The 21,684-nt window shown below is 50.9% G+C and overlaps 1 protein-coding gene and 1 pseudogene across 3 annotated transcripts in view; one reads left to right on the top strand and one right to left on the bottom strand.

Annotated features, from left to right (window-relative positions):
• Positions 1-21,684, bottom strand: part of lsamp (limbic system associated membrane protein) — a 1,225,843-nt gene that overhangs the window by 485,097 nt on the left and 719,062 nt on the right. The gene's annotated exons all lie outside the window — the stretch shown is intronic.
• Positions 17,232-21,684, top strand: part of LOC147107509 (uncharacterized) — a 159,632-nt pseudogene continuing 155,179 nt past the window's right edge.

Raw genomic sequence — 21,684 nt, 5'->3', positions numbered from 1 at the left:
TAATGTATCTGAATGATGGATCATCATGATGGGGGAAGAATTAATTGTGACGGACTATGTGTAGTGGACTAAAACTGAGAGAGTGAGAAACCAACTGGAAAACCAAGAGACATAAGACTGCAGACTGATGGAAAATATTAGGAATTTGGTTGATTGGTTCATCCATCTGAGTTCTAGCATCACCCTTATTTTGAAATTTAGTGCTGAAAGCGTTATTTTTATTCACCAAAAGGGCCTTTATTTTCACCCGCCATAATTATTGGTTATCGGTCTCTCACAAATTGAAAAAGTTATGAAATCTCAAGTGAATGATATATAGTACAATACTATTACAATGATATTCTTCACAATCTATAGTTTGTTTGTTATAGTTCCATTCTATTTAAGAAAATTAATTCCAGAACTTGGCACATGCAGGAAATTATTAAGGAATAATTTATTGGAATAAATTATAATTTCAGTATACTGCTGTCATGAATCATGTCAGAGGATATTGTGATTATTACCGATGTCTATATAATAAATGACATAATAGCATATGATAGTGATTAAATCTGCTATTTGTTCTGAATCATACTTTCAATAAAATATAGAGATTATTGTGACAGATTGGCTTTAGTGCACGTTCAAACACATTTGTTTAAGAAGACTGATAATTGAGGCTTATTTCAAAGAGAAATAATGGAACTAGGACATTCTTTGAGGGAAGACTAGAGTGTTTACTGCACTTACAGAATTAGATGTTTAGTGATGTGTTCACTCATCTGTACAACAGTACTTGGTCCTTTATAGGGAGGAGATAGCATCGTTGGTGGTAGGTGCAACAAGGAAGAAACTCCCCAAAAATCACAACATGGATTAAAATAATCATTACATTATAAAAAAAAGTAACACAAATTCACCAAAGTAGCAGCAGACAATTAGCAAAAGCTAAAGAAATGCGAAAGAAAGCCGAGACCCTATCCTGCATCCATAATAAGATCCATGCAATGGCCCTTTTTGCTCTTTTATTCTATCAGGAAAAATATTTTTTAGCCTTTACCTTATTCTTCGTTCTCCCCCACCCCCTCAAACATCAAGTTAATGGAGCATTGCTGACTATAAAGATGACATCACAAATTCAACTCATATTATATCAAATCTGAGAAAGCAGTACTGGAAACTAGTTCAACTACAGAGGAAATACAAACATCATTGCAGTCGCTACAGCACCCAGCATAACCCAAGATATCAATTAGACATGATAAACAAAGCCTTCACCACCTGACCTGAACTTGCCTGTATTTCCATGTACACGTTGTTACCCCACGTCTTGGGTTCACCTGGGGCAGGCTTACCTCTTGGAGGAGAGGCCTGCAGCAGTGGTATTGGCCACCAGCTGAAAGGCCTTCTGGTTACTGTCCAAAACAAGGCCTGCAGCCCTGAAAACCTTTGGTGTATCTGTGGTAAAGAAGGGCACCTTTTTTTTTGCATTGAGGGAGCCGGGGTCCAAGGACAAATAACAATGACTACTTCCATTTATATAGTGGCTTTAACATAGTATAACACCCCAAGGCGCTTCACAGGAGTGCAATCAGACAATAATTGACACTGAGCCAAAGAAGGAGGCATTAGGTCAGGTGACCAAAAACTTGATCAAAGAGATACATTTTAAGAAGCATCTCAAAGGAGGAGAGGTGGAGAGGTGGAAAGGTTTCAGGAGAGAATTCCAACAAAGATCCACTAAGTGTAGGTATCGCTCCACTTGGATTTCTGTCAAATGGAGACTTAGGCAAATGAGCCAGAAGGTGTGGAGATATCACTCCAGCCTTACTTGTACAGCTTTTGAATCCTTGTGCCTACAGATACAAGTACTCAGTGGGCCCTTGCAGGAATTCCCAGGAGTGAAATAGCAAAGCAAAGGGGGTAATGAACTGATGTAATTCATCTTCACCCCTTTTGCTCCCAGGAAATAAGTGTTCTCTGGGCACAAAGTGGAAGAAAATCAGGCCCCTAAAACTGAGTCCCAATCTTGACTGTCACTCACACTTGAGATTTCTCGAATGGGTCTGACAATTGAGAGAGAGTGAAAGGGTTGAGAGAAGTGGTGATGAGGTAGAGCTTGGTGTCATCAGTGTACATGTGGAAACTGAAGTTACCTCTGGTGTCCCCCAAGGATCTATCCATGGCCCCCTCCTATTTCTCATCTTCATGCTGCCCCTCGGCAACATCATCCAAAAACACATAGGCCTAGAAATTCAGTTGGGCGCGGCAGCCGTTAGCGCCTTAGGAGGAGTAGATTTCGAGCGCGAGGCGCTTAGCGGCCGGGCGCAGCGCGATCTGCGCCTCGCCCCAACTTCAGTACACATTTAGCGCCGGCGCAAAGTCTTAGCGCGCGCCCTGCTGCGCGCGCACATCATGACGTCATTTGCTAGTGCAACGCCTTTTGTGCGCCCTGAACCGGAACTTCACTCGCGCCGGCCCATTGTGCGCCGGGCGGCCCGAGCGACTGTGAAGTGGAACGGTACACAGCCCAGCCGGGCTGCGGGGAGCGCAAATTAAAGGGCACTTACCCAGCAGTATAAAGGCCAGCCATTTTGCAGCATTCACTCTTGTGCAACGGTTTTTTGGAGAGAGACCAAGGAGGAGAGTTTACTGGTTTGGACCAACACTTGGACAGGTATTTTTGGCTCAGGCCAGAGCTTACCAATTATCTTTGCCTTCATTGAGAGCTCAGTGTTTGCCAGCATATAATGGGGGCTGCATTGGGTGGGAACGCTGAATTTCAGCCTTATGCCAGAAGGGCTTACAGACGCCGTGAGAGAGTGGCAGCCCTGGCTAGACGCAGAGGGGGCAACAGGCGTCGCCAACTGAGGCCTTACCCACGCAGGGTATACCGCCAGCAGACCTCCTATCTGACCATGTCTGCCGCGATGTGTGTTAGGAGGCTGCGATTCCGAAGGGAGGTGGTTGCAGACATCTGCCGGCTGCTTCAGAGAGATCTGCAGCCACAGCTGATGCGCAGGACGTCTCTGTCGGTGGCAGTGAAGGTGACGGTGGCTCTCAACTTCTATGCCTCCGGCTCCATCCAATCCGCTACTGGGGACATCGCTAACATCTCCCAGTTCGCCGTGCATTGCTGCATCCGCCAGGTGACCGAAGCCCTTTTCAGAAGGAGACATCAATTCATCTCCTTCCCCATGACCTTGGACAAGCAGCAGCAGCGTGCAGTGGGGTTTGCAAGAATAGCGGGCTTCCCCATGGTGCAGGGCGCCATTGACTGCACGCATGTGGCTTTGCGGGCACCTCTTGAGCATGCCGAGGATTACCGCAACCGGACGGGCTACCATTCCCTCAATGTACAGCTGGTGTGTGACCACAGGCAGCGCATCCTAGCTGTCAATGCCCGCTTTCCAGGCAGCAGCCACGATGCCTTTATCCTGCGACAGACAACTGTGGCTGACATGTTCCAGGCACAGCCTCCCCCAAGAGGATGGCTTATCGGGGACAAAGGCTATCCTTTGTGTACCTAGCTCATGACCCCGCTCCGCGCGCCCACGACCCCTGCTGAAGAGGCATACAACGAGAGCCATCAAGCGACGAGGAACCTCATAGAACAAACAATCGGCGTGCTCAAGCAACGGTTCCGCTGTCTCGATCGCTCCGGGGGAGCCCTCCAGTATTCGCAGGATCGAGTCTCCCAATTCGTCGTCGTTTGCTGCATGCTGCACAACCTGGCTATCCACAGGACTCAGGCACTGCCGCCTCACGTTGGACCACCACCTCAGGAGGAGGAGCAGGAGGAGCATGAGGACGACGAGGACGAGGAGTACCAGCCCAGGAGGGAGGCACAAGGTCCAAGGGCCGCCCGTCGGCGGCTTATTGAACGTCACTTCTAGGCCCCCTGTCAGGGAATGGCTTGTGCCAATGATAGAACATGATTGCAGCCGCTCCGCAAGCCCTCAGCCGGTTAAGGCAACAAACACTTCAAAGATCAAACATGGACAATGTGAATAAATAAAATGGTTTATTGTACAAACTCTGGGACCTTCCCACATGAAAACCAAAAACAGACGAAACCCCCAAAAAACACTCAAACACATTACTCGCTCCCACAACCTGGAGAGGATTAACAAAATAGGGCAACTAAAATGGCCGTCATTCTCGGCCTTCGTCAAAAACAAACATCACATCATCGGCCTTCAAAAAACAAACATCCAATTCTCGGCCTCAAGAAACAAACACAAATGGCCACACATTCGACTATTTGGTCCGCTAGGGCGATGCCTTGGCCATCTTTGGGTGGCCCCTGCCTGCCCTGCTGCTCCGCCTCAAAGTAAGGCCATTGGCTGCTGCAAGGCTGGGGGCAGGCTCCTGAGGGGCACATGTCGTGATGGCAGATGCCCTTGGGGGTCGGCCTAGTCGAGGTCTGGCCGTCGAGCGGGCGGCTGTTCATTGCTGCAGCTGTGGCTGGCCAGCATCAGTTGCTGCAGCAGCTCCTGGCAGCTCCACTGGGGGACTGGCAGTGGCGGCTGGAGGAATGGCGGCAAGCTGGCGGATGGCAGGCGCTCGCTGGTCGCCTGAGACACTGGCACTCGCCCGGGCCAGCACTGCAGCATGCGCACCAATCTGCCGAGGGACAGACCGCTGTGCTGCTGCAGCGTGCCGGGTGCCCTGGCAATGCCTGGCTGACACAGCGAGTGTGGCAGCAGTGAGTGCCCGTGTTGACCTGTTCACTGACCGCATCAGAGCAGCCAGTGACTGGACGGCACCACTGATCACCTGGCCAGTCGCTGACAGAGCTGCCCCGAATTCCGCCCGACTCGCTGCCTGATCTGCCCGGTATTCCGCCCGACTGGTGGCCTCTGAGGGCCCGAACTCGGCCACACTCCGAGAGAGGGAATCGATGGACTCAGGCAACCGTGCCACTGCCGCCATGAGCGCCGTGTGCCAGCGCTCCGAGTCCGCGGACAAGTCTTCGAGGCGTTCCATCTCCTCGGCGAAGAGCATCTCCTGACTGGAGGCCGGACTCTCCCTCTGGGGAGAAGGCCGCCGAGCTGGCCGACCCTTCCTGCGTTGCTGGAGGCCGCTGGGTCCAGCAATTGGACTCCCCTCCGACGCTTCCCCCCTCTGGGGAGAAGGCCGCCGACCTTCCACCCCCCTCCCGCCTTTCTGCAGCCCGCAGGTCCCAGGAGCTCCCCTCCCCTTCGACACTTCCGCCACGCTGCCCTCCAGGGAAGACGTGTCCCCTACATTGGCCTGGGTGGCCGCGGCTGAGGGTTCCCCTGATGGGCCGCCTTCCTCTTGCTCCTCCTCCTGCTCCTCTTCGGAGGGTCTGTCACTGGCAAGTTCAGGGACCTCCTCTTCACCACCTGAAAGCAGGAAGGCACAAGAGTAGCTTTAGAGTGAGGAGAGGGCGTCAGTGCGGGATGCATGAGTGGTGGCATTCAGCGCATTGGTCGGACAGTGGCAAAGGATGTAGATCTGATGCGCAAGTGGGACGAGAGAGGTGCAAAAGGTGATGTCCTTACCATTGCTGCCCAGAACAGGGTCGGCATCTCCACATGCAACGGGCCCAATCACCCGGCCACCCATGAGGCGCTCCACGCGATGTTGCAGGTCAGTGAGTGGCTGGATATGGGGTCGGCCTCCCCCGGTCGCAGTCCGGCTCTTGCGACTATTCGCCAGCTTGGCCTGCAAGAGAAAGGACGGCCTCTAAGTACAGTGTGTCGCCGTGATCTTGTGTGCACTGCCTCCCATGGTGGAATAGCTTGGCCAGTGTGTCGCCATGATCTGGTGTGCACTGCCTCCCATGGTGGAATAGCTTGGCCAGTGTGTCGCCATGATCTGGTGTGCACTGCCTCCCATGGTGGAATAGCCTGGCCAGTGTGTCGCCATGATCTGGTGTGCACTGCCTCCCATGGTGGAATAGCTTGGCCAGTGTGTTAAGTGCAGAATGTGCAATTGATGCTCATGCCTGTCCCATAGCTGCTGGATGAAGGCTGGCCATTAGAGCTTTCAGGTCCCTTTGCCCATAATGTGAGGTGCACATGCAAGGATGAGGAGGTCAGTGGAAAGGGTACTCACCCTGACAATGCGTGTGAGGTCATTTAACTTTTTGCGGCATTGGGCACCGCTCCTGGGGACGTCGCTGTTGGCTGACAGCTTGGTGGCGACATGCCTCCAGGCTCTCCTGTAGACGCGGACCGTCGCCTTCTTGCCATTGTCCGGGTACAAAACATGGCGCCTCTTCTCCACAGCAGCAATCAGCACACTCAGATCACGCTCTGAGAAGCGCTGCGCACGTTCACGGGCCTTCTCCATGTCTTCAGGCGCTATTTGGGTCCAGCAGCAGTGTTCAGGCCTAGCTGGAGGGCTCCACTATCCAGGGCGTGGCAGCAGACACAGTCGACCCTTCCCCCTTAAGAGCTGGCCGGCGCCAGGGTGTCTGCTGTCAATCACGAGATGGCCGCACCTGCGCTGCGCCCGGCCTCGGCGCTATCGATCACCACCTCCGGCTTAGCGCCCAAAGAGAGGCGTCCAGCAGCAGTTTTAGCGCTCGCCCGAACTCCTAGGCGAAGCTAATGAATATCGGAGAAGTGGCATCGATTTGGCGGCGGCCGCAAACTTTAGCAGACGCCCCACTTTAGCGCCCCAAAAGTGGCGTCAATGAATTTCTAGGCCATAGTTTCCACATGTATGCTGATGACACCAAGTTCTACCTCACCACCACCTCTCTCGACCCCTCCACAGTCTCTAAATTGTTAGACTGCTTGTCCTACATCCAGTACTGGATGAGCAGAAATTTCCTCCAATTAAATATTGGGGAGACCGAAGCCATTGTGTTCGGCCCTCGCCACAAACTCCGTTGCCTAGCCACCAACTCCATTCCTCTCCCTAGCAACCATCTGAGGCTAAACCAGACTGTTCGCAACCTTGCTTTCATATTTAGCCCTGAGATGAACTTCTGATCACATATCCGCACCATCACTAAGACCGCCTATTTCCATCTCTGGAACATCGCCCGACTCCGCCCCTGCCTCAGTTTATCTATTGCTGAAACCCTCATCCATGCCTTTGACTTGACTGTTCCAATGCACATCTGGTCAGCCTCCTAGGTTCTACCCACTGTAAACATGAGGTCATCTAAAGCTCTGTTGCCCGTGTCCTAACTCGCACCAAGTCCCGTTTACCCATCACCCCTGTGCTCGCTGACCTACATTGGCTTCTGGATAAGCAACGCCTCAATTCAAATCCCTCCATGGCCTCACCCCTCCCTACTTCTATAATCTCCTCCAGCCCCACAACCCTCCGAGATATCGGCGCTCCTCTAATTCTGCCCTCTTGAGCACCACGACTTTAATCATTCCATCATTGGCAGCTGTACCTTCAGCTGCTGAGGTCCTAATCTCTGAAATTCCCTCCCCAAACCTCTCTACCTCTCTTTCCTCCTTTAAGACGCTTCTTAAAACCTACCTCCTTAACCAAGCTTTTGGTCAGCTGCCCTAACATCTCCTTATGTGGCTCGGTGTCAAATTTTGTTTTATAATGCTCATGTGAAGCACCTTGGGACGTTTTACTACGTTAAAGGTGTTGTGTCCATCAGTAGTAAGACACAGACTGCAGGAGAACGGTACAACAGGTGTTTACTCAATGTGGCTCACTCTGGAACTGAACTGTACAGATTACTACTCAGTGCTATATACAGGTGTGGTCACTGCCGGTACTGCAGTATACATGAGCTGTAAAAAGTAGTTCCCCCCTTAAAGGTATATACATTACAATTCCTCCCCTTTTAGATTAACAGTACCATAACACTCATTTAACAATTAAATATCAAACTAATTACAATTAACACTTTTAACATACAACGTTAGCTGAAAATAGTCCATTTATATATTCAGTCTTTGGGGAGGCTTCCTGATCCTTTCTGGATAGCGCCTTTCCCGAGTGTCTCGCTCTTGGTGCGGAGGCGATTCTGGCACCCTGTCGTCGGTTGGGTCATCAGCTTCCGATGCTACTGTTTCTGGGGTAGATGCGACCTGTACGTCGGGTTCCTCACCAGGTACGTATGGGCGAGACATGGGGTTGACTTGTTCCTGTGACTCTAGGATCTGGTCAGCATGGCGTCTGACGATGTTCTCCTCAACGTCCACTGTGTACATTAGTGGGCCCTGCCGTGTGCATATCATTCCTGGCTGCCATTTTTCTGTTCGGTAGTCGCGGGCCAAGACTGGCTGCCCTACATTGAAGCTCCTTGTTGGCTTCTCATGGATGTGCTGGAATTGCTTACTCTCAACATCTCTTCGTACGTTTGGTCTGAGCAAATCCAGGCGCGATCTTAACCTTCGGTTAAAGAACATCATGGCCGGGGCCTGGTTGGTGACTGCATGTGTCGCATTCTGGTAGGCGAACAGGAAACTGTCCACCTTATGCTGCAGCGGAATGTTGTCATTGTACATAGCCTTTATTGCCTTTTTAAAATGTTTGTACGAACCTCTCAGCCAATCCATTTGTGGCTGGATGATACGGGGCAGATGTGTAATGCCTCACCCCATTCTTCTTCATAAACCTCCGGAATTCTTCGGACACAAACTGTGGTCCGTTATCGGAGCAAATCTGTTCTGGCAAGCCATTCCTGGCAAAAATGGTCCATTAGTTTTCTCCGTGGTGGTGGAGGACATTTTGATGACCTCAGGCCATTTCGAGTGCGCATCCATGGCTATTAAAAACATTGAGTCCATGAATTGACCAGCAAAATCAATATGCACCCGTTGCCATGGAGATGAGGGCCACTCCCATGGGTGTAGAGGGGCATGTGGTGGTGCATTTTGTACTTTCTGGCATCCTGAGCAGCTCTTGGTCAGGTCCTCGATTTGTTTATCGATTCCCGGCCACCACACATAAGCCCTGACTAGGCTTTTCATTTTTACCCCTCCCAGGTGACCCTCATGAAGCTCATTGAGCATTCTATCCCTTAACTTGGGTGGAATTACCACTTGGGAGCCACACATCAAGGTCCCCTGGCACACTGACAGCTGTTCTCTTCTTGTCGAGAATGCTGGCAACAGTGAGTCGCCATGTGCTGGCCATCCCTTCACCGTCAAATCATATACCCGAGACAGTGTCGGGTCATTTCGGGTCTCCTGTTCTATACGAGCGTAAGTTACCGGTAGGTATTCAACTATAGTCGAATGAAATATTTCGACAGGATCCACTGCTGGCGCTTCCTCCGCAGTAGGCAGTGGCAGGCATGATAGCCCATCAGCATTTCCATGCTGTTTCATGCCCTTATATTCAATCTCATAGTGGTGCGCCCCTAGAAAGAGTGACCATCTTTGTAGTCGTTGCGCAGTCATCACCGGAACGCCCTTCTTCGGATTAAAAATGGGGACAAGAGGCTGGTGGTCAGTCAGCAAGGTGAATTTCTGCCCATGCAGATAGTGATTGAAATTTTTAACTCCCCACACTAGGCTGAGGGCCTCCCTGTCAATCTGGGCGTAGTTACGCTCGACTGAGGTTAGTGATCGTGACGCAAAAGCTATTGGCCTGTCTGAGCCGTCCGAGAATTTGTGCGACAGCACCGCTCCAATGCCGTAGGGTGACGCATCACACGCCAACCGAATTGGTAGTGCTGGGTTGAAATGGGCCAATACCTCTTTCGATGTGATTAGTGTTTTGCTCTTCTGGAAAGCTTGTTTACATTCGTCACTCCACTTCCATGGCACCCCAGTTTGCAGTAGGGTGTTCAGTGGGTGTAGTATTGTAGACAAATTTGGCAAGAACTTATGGTAGTAGTTTACCAGTCCGAGGAACGACCTCAGTTGTGACACGTTTTCCGGTGCTGGAGCCTTGACTACTGCCTCAATCTTTTCTGGGGACTTATGTAACCCCTCTTTATCGATAACGTGGCCACAATACGAGATCTGTTTTTTAAAAAACTCGCATTTCGGGCGGTTAGCTCGGAGCCCATATTCCTTCAATCTAGTGAGCACCTGCTCCAGGTTGGCGAGGTGATCACTGTCATTTTCGCCCGTGACCAGGATGTCGTCCAAATAACACTGGGTCCCTGGGATCCCTTGCAGGACTTGTTCCATTGCCCTTTACCAAATAGCCAGAGCTGATGCTACCCCGAATACCAGCCGGTTGTATTGGTAGAGACCTTTATGGGTGTTGATTGTGAGGTATTTTTTTGATGCTTCTTCTACCTCCATTTGCAGATACGCCTGGGCCAGATCAATCTTAGTGAAGCATTTCCCTCCAGATAGCGAGGCGAAAATATCTTCAATCCGCGGAAGTGGATATTGTACGGTGTGAAGGACTGGGTTCACTGTAACCTTAAAGTCCCCACGGATGCGAACCTTCCTTGGTTCCCCAGGCGTGCTGCTCAACGACTTTTTCATCACAGTGACGATGGGTGCAGCCCACTCGCTCCAGTCTACCTTGGACAGTACTCCTGAACGTTCCAAACTCTCCAGCTCTGCTTCGACGGCTGGGCGGATCGCATAAGGTACCGGTCTGGCCTTTAAAAATTTTGGGCTTGCGTTTTCTTTGACTTTAATTGTTGCTGTCATGCCTTTTAGTGTTCCGAGTCCTTGCTGGAACACTTCTTGCGCGTCGGTTAGGATCTTTGACAGTCGCCCAGGTGTGACGTCGTCATCCTTTTTGGTAGCCACAGTTAGTGCTTGTATGGAATGCAAATTCAGCTGTATTTTCCGGATCCATTCACGTCCCAGTAATGGTGGTCCTCCATCTTGCAATACATACAGGTCTAGTTTTGGTGTTTCCTTACCGTTATATTATAACAGTCACTCTTATTTTTCCTTTGGGGTAGACTTTTTGCCCAGTGTACGTCTTCAAAATGATTTTTGTGTCTCTCAAGGGTATGTGTGAGAATAGCCGCTCGTAGTCCCGTCGGTTTATGACTGTTAGGGCTGATCCTGTGTCCAATTCCATTTTTACCTGGACTCCTGCTATCTTGAGAGTGACCCAAATGGTTCGGTGATCCTCCATTTTGATCACATTATGTAGTTTCAGACAACTCAGCTCCCTGTTTTCGGAGTCGGTATCACTCTTTTGTTCGTCTGAACTATTCTCCGTCACCTTATGTACCTTCTTGTACTTTTCTTTTGGAGATTTCTTATTGCTGGTTTTCTTTCCCGACCTGCAGACTCATGCTATGTGTCCTAAATTTCCACACTGTCTGCACACTTTGGGCTAGATTTTCAGTATAGGCAGTTTTGGGGCGCTAACCTTAGCGCCCGCCCGAAGTTAGCGCCCGCCCCAAAGTAGCGCCCCGTTGCCGGGAATTCAGTGGCTTCGCCCTAAGAGGTTGGTGGAGCGCTAAAAGAGGCGTTCCACTACTCTCTTTAGGCGCTAAGCCGGCGGTCCAGAGGGATAGCGCCCAGGCGGGACGCAGCACGGGTGCGGTCATTTTTGCACTGACAGCAGACCCCGTGGTGCCGACCAGCTCTTAAAGGGGGAAGGGACGAATTGGTCTGCTGCCACGCCCTGCACACTGCAGCCTTGCAAAGAGGCCTCAACACTACTGCTCAGCCCCAGGGAGTCATGGCAACGCCAGAGAAGGCCCGTCAGCGTGCCCTGCGCTTCTCAGAGGGTGATCTGGACATCATGCTCACAGCTCTGGAGGTGAGGCGCAAGATCTTGTTTCCAGACAGTGGGAGGAATCCAACCCACCACGACTACACCAAAGCCTGGAAGCAGATCGCCCAGAGGGTGACGTTCACCGGCGAGGCCCCCAGGACCCACACACAATGCCGTAAGAAGTACAACGATCTGACCAGGATTGTGAGGGTGAGTAGCCTTTCCAGTCTCCTCCTCATTCTTGCATGTACACCTGACATGATGGGCAAAGGGACCTGAAAGTCCTTTTGGCCAGCCCTCAGCCAGCAGCATTGGGACAGTCATGAGCATCAAATGGCCATTCGGCACTCTACACTTTGGCCAAGCTATTCCACCATGGGAGGCAGTGCACACTACATCAGGGCTTCACTGCGCACTTACAGCCCGTCCTTTCTCTTGCAGGCTAAAGTAGCGTTTAATCGTCAGGCCCGTGCCAGGGGTGGCCGCGCCAAGCTGCAGAAGCTCACTCGGCTGGAGGAGCGCGTGTGTGTGCTCATGGGAGCACGTGTGATTGTCCCCACAGCGTGCGGTGTATCCGACCCTCCACTGCCCGGCAATGGTAAGGACCTCGCCTTTTGGCCCTCTCGCGTCGCACTGGCCCATCCGAGCTACCTCCTTTGCCACTGTCCCACCAATGCGCTGAATCCCACCAGTCCTAACTCCCTCGCTGACGCCGTCTCCTCACTCTGAAGCTACTCTTGTGCATTCCTGCTTTCAGCTGGTGACGACCAGGACCCTGAGGCTGCCAGTGACAGCACCTCCAACCAGGAGGAGGAGGAGGAGCAAGCCGGACCTTCGGGGGAACAGTCACGTCCCGCAGGAGAGGAGGAAATGCTCGACACCTCCTCACTGGACGAGTGCCTGGAGGAACTGTCGCAGGGCAATGCAGCTTCTGGGACCAGTGGCGTCCAGCCACCCAGCAGCCGTGCGCGTGGCCCGCGGCCTTCCCCCCAAAGGGGGGAAGGATCAGAGGGGAGTGCTGCTGCTCGGCACACTCGCCGTCACCAACGCGGCAAGGGTCCCCTAGTTCGGCCCCCTCCTCCCCAGCAGGAGAGTCGCGACTCCAGTCCGGACACCTTCACTTCGGAGGAGGTGCGGAAGCTCGATCAGATGGCCGACGACTCGGACCGGCGCCACACGGAGCTCATGAGCGTGGTGGGGCGCATGCCTGAGGCCATCGAGTCGCTGGCGACCAGTGTGCGCGAGTTCGGGGCAGCAACTGCCGCGACTGGCCGCATGCTAACTGATGCCGTCAAGACCCTGGCGGATGTGATGCACGCGCACACCAGGACCACAGGGCCACTCACTGCTGCCACACGCGCTGTCTCAGGCAGGCATCGCCAGGGCAGGCGCCGCGCTGGACCATCCCAGCAAGCCGGCCGTCGGCTGATTGCTGCGGATCCTGCAGTGCGGGCCCGGCCGAGTGCCACCGCGCCACAGCACCAGCCAGCGCATCCCAGACGCCAGCTGGCCCACATTGCACCATCCGTCGCCGCCATTCCCCCTCTGGGGCGTCAAGGGCAAGCGGCTGCAGCTGATGGTGGCCAGGCTCAGGCGCGCCACTCAGGAGACGGCCCCTCGAGGCCCAAACGCCGTGTAGGCCGCCCCCCAGCGGCATCTGGCGGAAGGGCATCTGAGCCTCAGGCGCCTTCCCCCAGCCTCGCAGCAGCCACTGGGCAGAGCTTGCGAAGGAGCAGCAGGCAGGGCAGGGGAGGCAAAATGCTGGCCAAGGTCTCGCCCTCGCGGGCCACTCAGTAGAGGGTGTGGCCAGCTTTCCTTTAATATGGCGGTGGCCATCTTTATTTTGCCCATGGTTGTGCTTTTGGAGGGCTTTTTTTTTGCGTTAGGCCGACGTTGAGGCCCGGTTTCAATAAAGGTGGAGTGGCTCCTCCCCAGTTTGTGGGAGTGAGTCGTTTGTTGGGCTTTTTGTGGGGCCCGTTTATTGTTTTTGGGGATTCATGTGGGAAGGGCTTTTCATTTTTGTTTAATAAAAAATTATCTTTATTCATGCAGTCTCCATGGTTGTTCTTCTTAGTGTTTGTTGGCTTCGCCGGCTGAGGGCTTGCGGAGCGGCTGCATTCATCTTCCCTCATGGCCCCTGGCCATTCCCTGACAGGGGGCTTAGAAGTACCGTGTAATAAGGTGGCGTCGTGCGGCCCTTGGCCCTGGTCGCTCCCTCCTGGGAACGTACTCCTGCTCCTCCTCCTCCTCCTCCTCCTCCTCCTCATGCTCCTCCTGCTCCTCCTCCTGAGGTGCTGGTCCAACGTCAGGTGGCAGTGCCTGAGTCCTGCGGATAGCCAGGTTGTGTAGCATGCAGCAAACCACCACAAATTGGGAGACCCGGTCCGGCGAATACTGGAGAGCTCCTCCGGAGCGATCAAGGCAGCGGAACCGCTGCTTGAGGACCCCAATAGTTAGCTCGATGATGTTGCGGGTGGTTTGATGGCTCTCGTTGTAGGCCTCTTCAGCAGCGGTCCTGGGCGCGCGGAGCGGGGTCATGAGCCAGGTGCACAAAGGATAGCCTTTGTCCCCGAGTAGCCATCCTCTTGGGGGAGGCTGTGCCTGGAACATGTCATGCACAGTACTCTGCCGCAGGATAAAGGCATCGTGGCTGCTGCCTGGGAAGCTGGCATTGACTGCCATGATGCGCTGCTTGTGGTCACAGACCAGCTGCACATTCAGAGAATGGTAGCCCTTCCTGTTGCGATACTGCTCGCCATGCTCCAGAGGGGCCCGCAAAGCCACATGCGTACAGTCAATGGCGCCCTGCACCAAGGGGAATTCCCCGAGTCTGGAAAATCCCAATGCGCGCTGATGCTGGCTCTCCAGGGCCATGGGGAAGGAGATGAATTGGCTTCTCCTTCTGAACAGTGCTTCGGTCACCTGGCGGATGCAGCGATGCGCGCCGTACTGGGAGATGTTTGCTATGTCCCCAGCAGCGTATTGGAAGGAGCCGGTGGCATAGAAGTTCAATGCCACTGTCACCTTCACTTCCACCGACAGAGACGTCCTGCACCTGAGCTTTGGCCGCAGATCTCGGCGAAGCAGGTGGCAGACCTCTGCAATCACCTCCTTTCGGAATCGGAGCCTTTTAACACATCGCGCGGCACTCATGTTTAGGTAGGAGCGCTGCTGGCGGTATAGCCTGACTGGGTAAGGCCTACGTGGCCGACGCCTGTAGCCCCCTCTGCCTCTAGCCAGGGCTGCCCCTCTCACAATGCGTCTGCGAGCCCTACGGACATGGAGCTGCAGCTCCGCGTTGGCACCCCATGCAACCCCCATCAAATCCTGGCAAACACTCTAATTTCCAAATGGCCACTTGCAGCGCTGTTGCCTGAGTCCAAAAATACCTGGCTCTTGCTGCTTGAAACCAGTTAGCTATCCTCCTTGTTGTGTCTCCAGAAATGTGTTGCACAAGACTGTTTTCTGAAATAATGGATGGCCTTTATACTGGAGAGGACGTTCCCTTTAATTAGCGCCCCCCGGGGCCCGCGCTGGTTGTGTTGCGTTCCTTTTTCCAAACGCTCCGGCCGCCCGCCGCACAATGGGGCGGTCCGACTGAAGTTTGCAATCGGGGCGGCCAAAGGGCGTTGCACGAGGATGTGACGTCATTTTCTGCGCGCGCAGCCGGGCGGGCGCTAAACTTTGCGCCGGCGCTAACGGGCAACTTAATTTGGGGCGGGGCGCAAACTGCGCTGCGCCCGGGCGCTACACGCATAGCGCCCGGAAATCACTTCTCTTAAGGCGCTAACTGCTGGCGCAAGCAACTGAAAATCTAGCCCTTTGTCTTTGAACCAGCAATCATTGTGGTCGTGTGTTGTTCTGCCGCAGCGATAGCACTTCTCTGTTCTGTATGACATTTCGTTTGTGCCATATTCTTGCGGTCTCTGTTGTATCTCTGCAGCGCCCCGTGCTGCTGCTTCATATGATACCGCAATGCTGAAAGCCTTGTCCAGCGTAAGGTCCTTTTCAGATAAAAGCCGTTTCTGGGTTCCTTCACTTTGAAGCCCACACACAAACTTGTCCCTTAAGGTATCTGCCAGTCCCATTCCAAACTGGCAGTGTTTCGATAGTTTGCGCAGTTCTGTTAAATATTCAGCATTGCTTTCATCCTTATGCTGGTTCCGTTTGTGAAACTTGAATCTTTCTGCCATCAGCAGCGGTGTGGGGTTTAAATGTTCCTGTAGTATCGTCACTATGTCTCCAAAACTCTTTTCCACTGGCTTCGCTGGGGTTACTAGATTTCGTAATAAGCCATACGTCTTTGCACCCATTAAATTTAATGATACCGGCGCTTTCTTGTCATCTGACACCTCATTTGCCTTGCAGTATACCTCTATTCGTTCGACATATGAAGTCCAATCTTCGACTTCATTGTCAAATGCGGTGATACTGCCACTCTTCGGCATTTTGGGTGTGGTTTAAAATGGATTAAAATGGTGTCTCCCGCGCTTTCCTTCCTCCCCCGCTGCTGCCAACGCCATTCTCGGTGGTCCTCGTGGCAATGGCGGCGCCCTGTAGGTTTCACGCGCTTCTCCTGCGCTGCTGCCAACGCCGCTCTTGGCGGTCCTCGTGGCAATGGCGGTGCCTCGCGGGTTTCTGCGCATCTCTCTCTCCCTCTTCTCGACGCTGCTCGGCCCCTGAACACCGGCTGCGCCCTGTGCGCTCTGCCCTCTCTCTCCCCCGTCGACGCTGCTCGACCCTTTGCTGTGCCGCTCGGTCGGGCTCTAGCCCGCCGCTGTCCGGGAAGGGTCTGCGCACTACCTGTTGCCAGCCCGTTTCACTGGACCACTGCGACTGGAAAGCCAAGCCTGGCTCTCAACAGCCTCCCCCGCAATTCTCGAGTCTCTGCTGGATGACTGGGCGGTTGCCCGTGGTCGACGCCCGTGTCTCTGGCCTTGACCTCCAATCTACTGGTCTCCAGGAACGAATCCCTGGGAGGTGATGCAGAGTTGCAGGTAGGATCGAATTTGTCTCGTCGCCAATGTTGTGTCCGTCAGTAGTAAGACACAGACTGCAGGAGAATGGTACAACAGGTGTTTACTCAACGTGGCTCACTCTGGAACTGAACTGTACAGATTACTACTTAGTGCTCTATACAGGTGTGGTTACTGCCGGTACTGCAGTATACATGAGCTGTAAAAAGTAGTTCCCCCCTTAAAGGTATATACATTACAAAAGGCGTGATATAAATACAAGCTGTTGCTGTTGTTGAGGAGGGACCTGTCTTGCATCATTCAATTCTTAGATATTAACAGGCTGGAGTTTTCTACTCTCTTGACAACAAAGAAACAACCAGATAATCTATGATTGTAAACAGGTAGAAGCAGAAGGAAATATAAATAGACAACATTTGAAACCTAAGAAGTATTTTCTAAGTGATAAAATCACTACTGGTTACATAATTCCTCAACATACAATTCTCAATAGTAAGTGTAGATTCAAGTTGATTCGGGTTTGATACTATTTTGACTTTGTTAACAAGTTTATATCGGGAAAACTGCCAGAAGAACTAAATAAATTAATGATAGTTCCAATGGCAGTAGTAGCAGGAGTAGCAACAGCAACAGCATGGTTAGCTACCCACCACTAGAGAAGATGCTAGCAAGATGGTATTGTCCACATCAGTTGTTAAGAAATATTCAGATTTCAGAAGTCAACAGGGAATGCTTGGTTGGAAAAACTGCAGTCAGAGATCCAGTCATATAAACATCTGAGTTGACTAGTTACAAAAAATGGTAAGATAAACCATCATTTTGAAAGCCATCAGCAAGTCTTGATGGAGAAATCTGTTGAGGATAATTTCTCAGAATAATCAATCTGGATGGTTGACTGAATCAATAGGAGTAGTTAAAGAAGCCATCAAAGGACGAGTGGAAAGTAGTTAGGGAAATCAATTGGAGATTTAGCTCATCAATAAATTCTGACTTTTCAGTCATTTATACATTGCACTAAAAGCTGAAGGCAGATAGTTCATTCTCGGTTAGTATTATGTACAAGAATTGATAATATTTGGGTTTATAGCAGACATTATGTATGTTGATGTGTTTTGGATGTTTCTAGGGGACCTACAATGCGACAACTTCAAGTCCATTCTGGCTCCTCGATCGTTGGATATAGCCTTTGAATTAAAGCTTTATTGCCCACCTCTATTTGCAACATCTCGTATGAACAATTTTTGCCACATTTTGAACTCAAAGCTCCCAGTGCCAAATGGAATTTCTACTGTTTGCTTAAAAGCCATTAATGGAAACAGTCAAGGATACAAGAGCTCACACACACAATCAATGCACGCTGAATATTCATTCACAAAAAAGGGACTCCCCTCAATCTTACGTAACCTGTTACACAATATCATCTTAAAGAGACAAATTGCTCTGTGTTAGCATAAAAGACCTAAACTTTGATACTTTTTGAAAATAAACATTTTAGTGTGTTCTTTTATTTTTGGAGTGTTGTACTAAAAAGCTGTAGCATTGTCTTTGGCTGCTCTTCATAACACTGCCCTCGTTTTGTCACATAAATTCCAGTGAACTCTGTCCTTTTCGACATCTTGTGTTCCATTTAAGCAGATTTAGCATTCTTTTAAAAAACAAATTCCTTCCAAATAAATATGACAATTTGTGGCGGAGATTCATTGTAAATGCACTGCTTTTGTTTGTGCCAAATGTTCTCTTCTCCTGAAGGTGGGGTCTCATGTGGAAGTGCAATTCCATGGCTCTTGTAGCTCTAAGCAGCTAAGGAAGTGAGTGTTGGCAAGCCATTCAACAGTAGGGGAAATACTACCCCTGCCTGGCATCCACAGAATTGCACTTCCAACTCGGACCACTGGACACCAATGAGCAGGAGAGCAACGGATTGATTTTTACCCCTTCCTAGCATAGATTCTTTGGCTTTAGGGCAGCTGACCAGTGGAGCACGGCAGCTGGCCGCTCGCTCCAGTAGCGAAGAGCCCGCCACGATTTTCAGGCCTCTGCCTGATTTGAATTTGGCAAGTGAACTGTGGATGCCAAACGGACGTCTCAATTCAGCTTGTCGCTCTTTGCCCTGAGGAATGTTGGCCGCTGGAACTCCAGTAAAGGCCCATAGGTAGGTCTGGGTGGGGGCGGGCGGGGGGGGGGGGCGGCAATGATGAGTTGGGGTGAAGCCAGGCTGGCAATAGCCCACACTACTTTTGTGGAGCCAGGAGGAGCACTCCTGCACCTTGCAGCTCCACAAACAATCAATTTTTAAAAATTATTCTGGCCGTTTGCTGATGGGCAGAGCTTGTGTGTCACAGACTCTGCCCATGTGTTTCTTAAAATTGCAATTGTGGTCCTAACTATGTATTAGATCACATGGCTTTTGGGTGGGGTGCAGAGTTGCACAAGACATTGCCATTATGCGGGACAGGCGGGATGGACCAGCAGCTTTCCTTGTCCGTCTATGTTTGTATTTGCATAGGAAAGTTCAGCTGCCCAGGGGTATGCCCCTTTCAAAATGGTGGCAGCTGGATTGTTGCAGTTAATGTGGTGGTAAGGCTACCAACCACATTTTGAGGCCCTTACTGCCCTGTTAACGCTAATTTGCCCAAGTGAAAGTTAACCGCACTGAAGTCACTTGCAGTGCCCCACTGCTGCTCCATCTGGGATCAGCTAACAGCATAGGACAGGGTCCTGGGACTTCCCTGATTCAGTTCCACTTTATGTGATGGACATCAAAGTGTTCAAACACAAAGCAGAGCAATCATAATATGATAGAATTCGTCATTAAGATGGAGAGTGAAGTAGTTGACTCAGAGACTAGGGCCCTGAATTTAAATAAAGGAAACTACAATGGTATGAGGCTGTAAGATTCACAAAATTCCCACATTCCCCCAAGGTTATTAATAAAAGGGACCCTGCATGGACAATTTAAAAAGAGTACCCAAAAGATGGCGTCCGCACCTTGTCACCAAAAGCCTGTAAGATTTTAAAAGCTTGGACTCTGTAGCACAGAACAGGCAGTTTCGGGAAATCGAAACTTAAAATGCATTTCGGTGAAAAGGACTTTTGTGTTTGAAAAAAAACCCCAGACAGTTAAGCAAACACTGAATATGCATTTCGTCAGATTGGAACAGATCAACCCAGTTAGGCCTAAGCGCAAGGCCATTAGTTTGTCCGCATAAATAATCAAAAGCAGCCTATGGAAGCCATCAAGGCTGCACAGGCCGATTAAAATGCATTAATGACAATACAGCCTGGACATCGGGCCATTAGGTGCAATAAACGGTCATCAAATACCAGTTAGTTTAGATTGGTACAATCATTTAAAACAGCCCGCCAAAAGTGAAACAATGGACTGACCTGATTTGGTGCGCAGATTAGGGCCTGCCAAAGGAGTATAATTGTAGGCCCATCAGTACCAATCGCTCTCTTGACTCTGACACCTTGTCTGGTCTTGGGCTGCCGCCGCTCGTACTTATGCCCTGGCCTCGTGGTGGGTTCTCTTCTCGCTCCCCGCATTGGGTATTCAGCAGTCAAGGACATCCATACCAATCGCAGGAGAGGGGAACGAGACCCGAGTCCAAAGTTACCCAGGACACCCAGGCCACGAGAGAGGGCAGAGGAAATGAGGCAAAATGAACCGAGATGAAGAATAAGGTAGAGACCCGACAAAGAGCAGAGAAGGGCAGCAGAAGACGCACTAATAAAACCGAGCGCCTAGTTATAAGCTGGCACTTGGAGGAAGAAAATATATGGACAGTGAGAATAAGTTGGCCATTGACCACTGCGAATTAAGCAGGCATTAAACACAGGTGTCCACGCCATAACGAATATACTGGCGCTCTAAGAATGGGTAGAAAAATCTAAGCAGTAAAAACTGCTGACGCAATGTTACCGCCGCCGACCGCCCGAGGGAGAAGAAGAGAACCCATCATGACGAGACGACAATGGTAGCTGAGGAGAAGAAAGGTGTGTCGCAGCAACAGCTCCAGCACCGCGCCCTGAGACCACGTGGCGACGGAGTACCCCAAAGGACAGGAGACCAGACCTCAAAACTCGCAATTGCTAAAACAACGGGCTTTGCTTTGGATTGGTAAGCATGAATTCCTGGCCCCTCATAGCTTAATCTAGTTAGGTATAGGGGTGGGATAAGGATAAGGGGATTGTTAAAGTAGTTGTTTTTCCCTCGATGTGCCGTGTGTTCCCCATTCCCTGTATAACTATAGTTATTTGTTTATGCCTGTAACCATTTACCAGTAATTTCTCATAAGACTGTTTTGCTTTTTCTCTTTTAATAAAATCTTGGTTTTCTTACATCCAAACCACTTGTCTACTCAATTTTCTTCTGTATCGCCGCCTGCACCTAAGTCCGGTGTTTAGAACCCAGGGGTGTGGGAGCGATTCGAACCGCTCACCAACAGTCAGGGGCATAACTGACTGGGAGCACGCGTGCCACCCGCCACCCCCTACAAGGCGCGAGTTGGGTAGGATTGATTGGGGAATGTTACTCAAAGGGTTGATGGTGGATAGGCAATGGCAAACATTTAAAGATCGCATGGATGAACTACAGAATTTGTTCATCCCTGTTTGGCATAAAAATAAAACAAAAAACGTGACTCAACCGTGGCTAACAAGGGAAAATAGGGATAGCATAAGATCCAAGGAGAGGACATATAAATTGGCCAGAAGAAGCAGTAAACCTGAGGATTGGGAGCAGTTTAGGATTCAGCAAAGAAGGACAAAGGGATTAATTAAGAGGGGGAAAATAGAGTATGAGAGTAAGCTTGCAGGGAACATAAAAACTGACTGAAAGCTTCTATAGATATGTGAAGAGAAAATGATTGGTGAAGTCAAGCATCAGGGGAATTTATAATGGGGAACAAAGAAATGGGAGAACAATTAAATACATACTTTGGTTCTGTCTTCACAAAGGAGGACACAAATAAACTCCCAGAGATGTCGGGAACATAGGGTCTAATGAGAGGGAGGAACTGAATGAAATCAGTATTTGTAGGGAAATGGTGTTAGGGAAATTGACGGGATTGAAGGCCGATAAATCCCCAGCGCCTGATAATCTACATCCTAGGGTACTTAAGGA

This window comes from Somniosus microcephalus, chromosome 14 (genome assembly GCF_052327205.1).
Source record: "Somniosus microcephalus isolate GS21.2 chromosome 14, FLI_Smic_1.0, whole genome shotgun sequence".
NCBI lineage: Eukaryota > Metazoa > Chordata > Chondrichthyes > Squaliformes > Somniosidae > Somniosus > Somniosus microcephalus.
The sequence above is the reverse complement of the archived record's forward strand: the minus strand, read 5'-3'. Positions and strand labels throughout refer to the sequence as shown.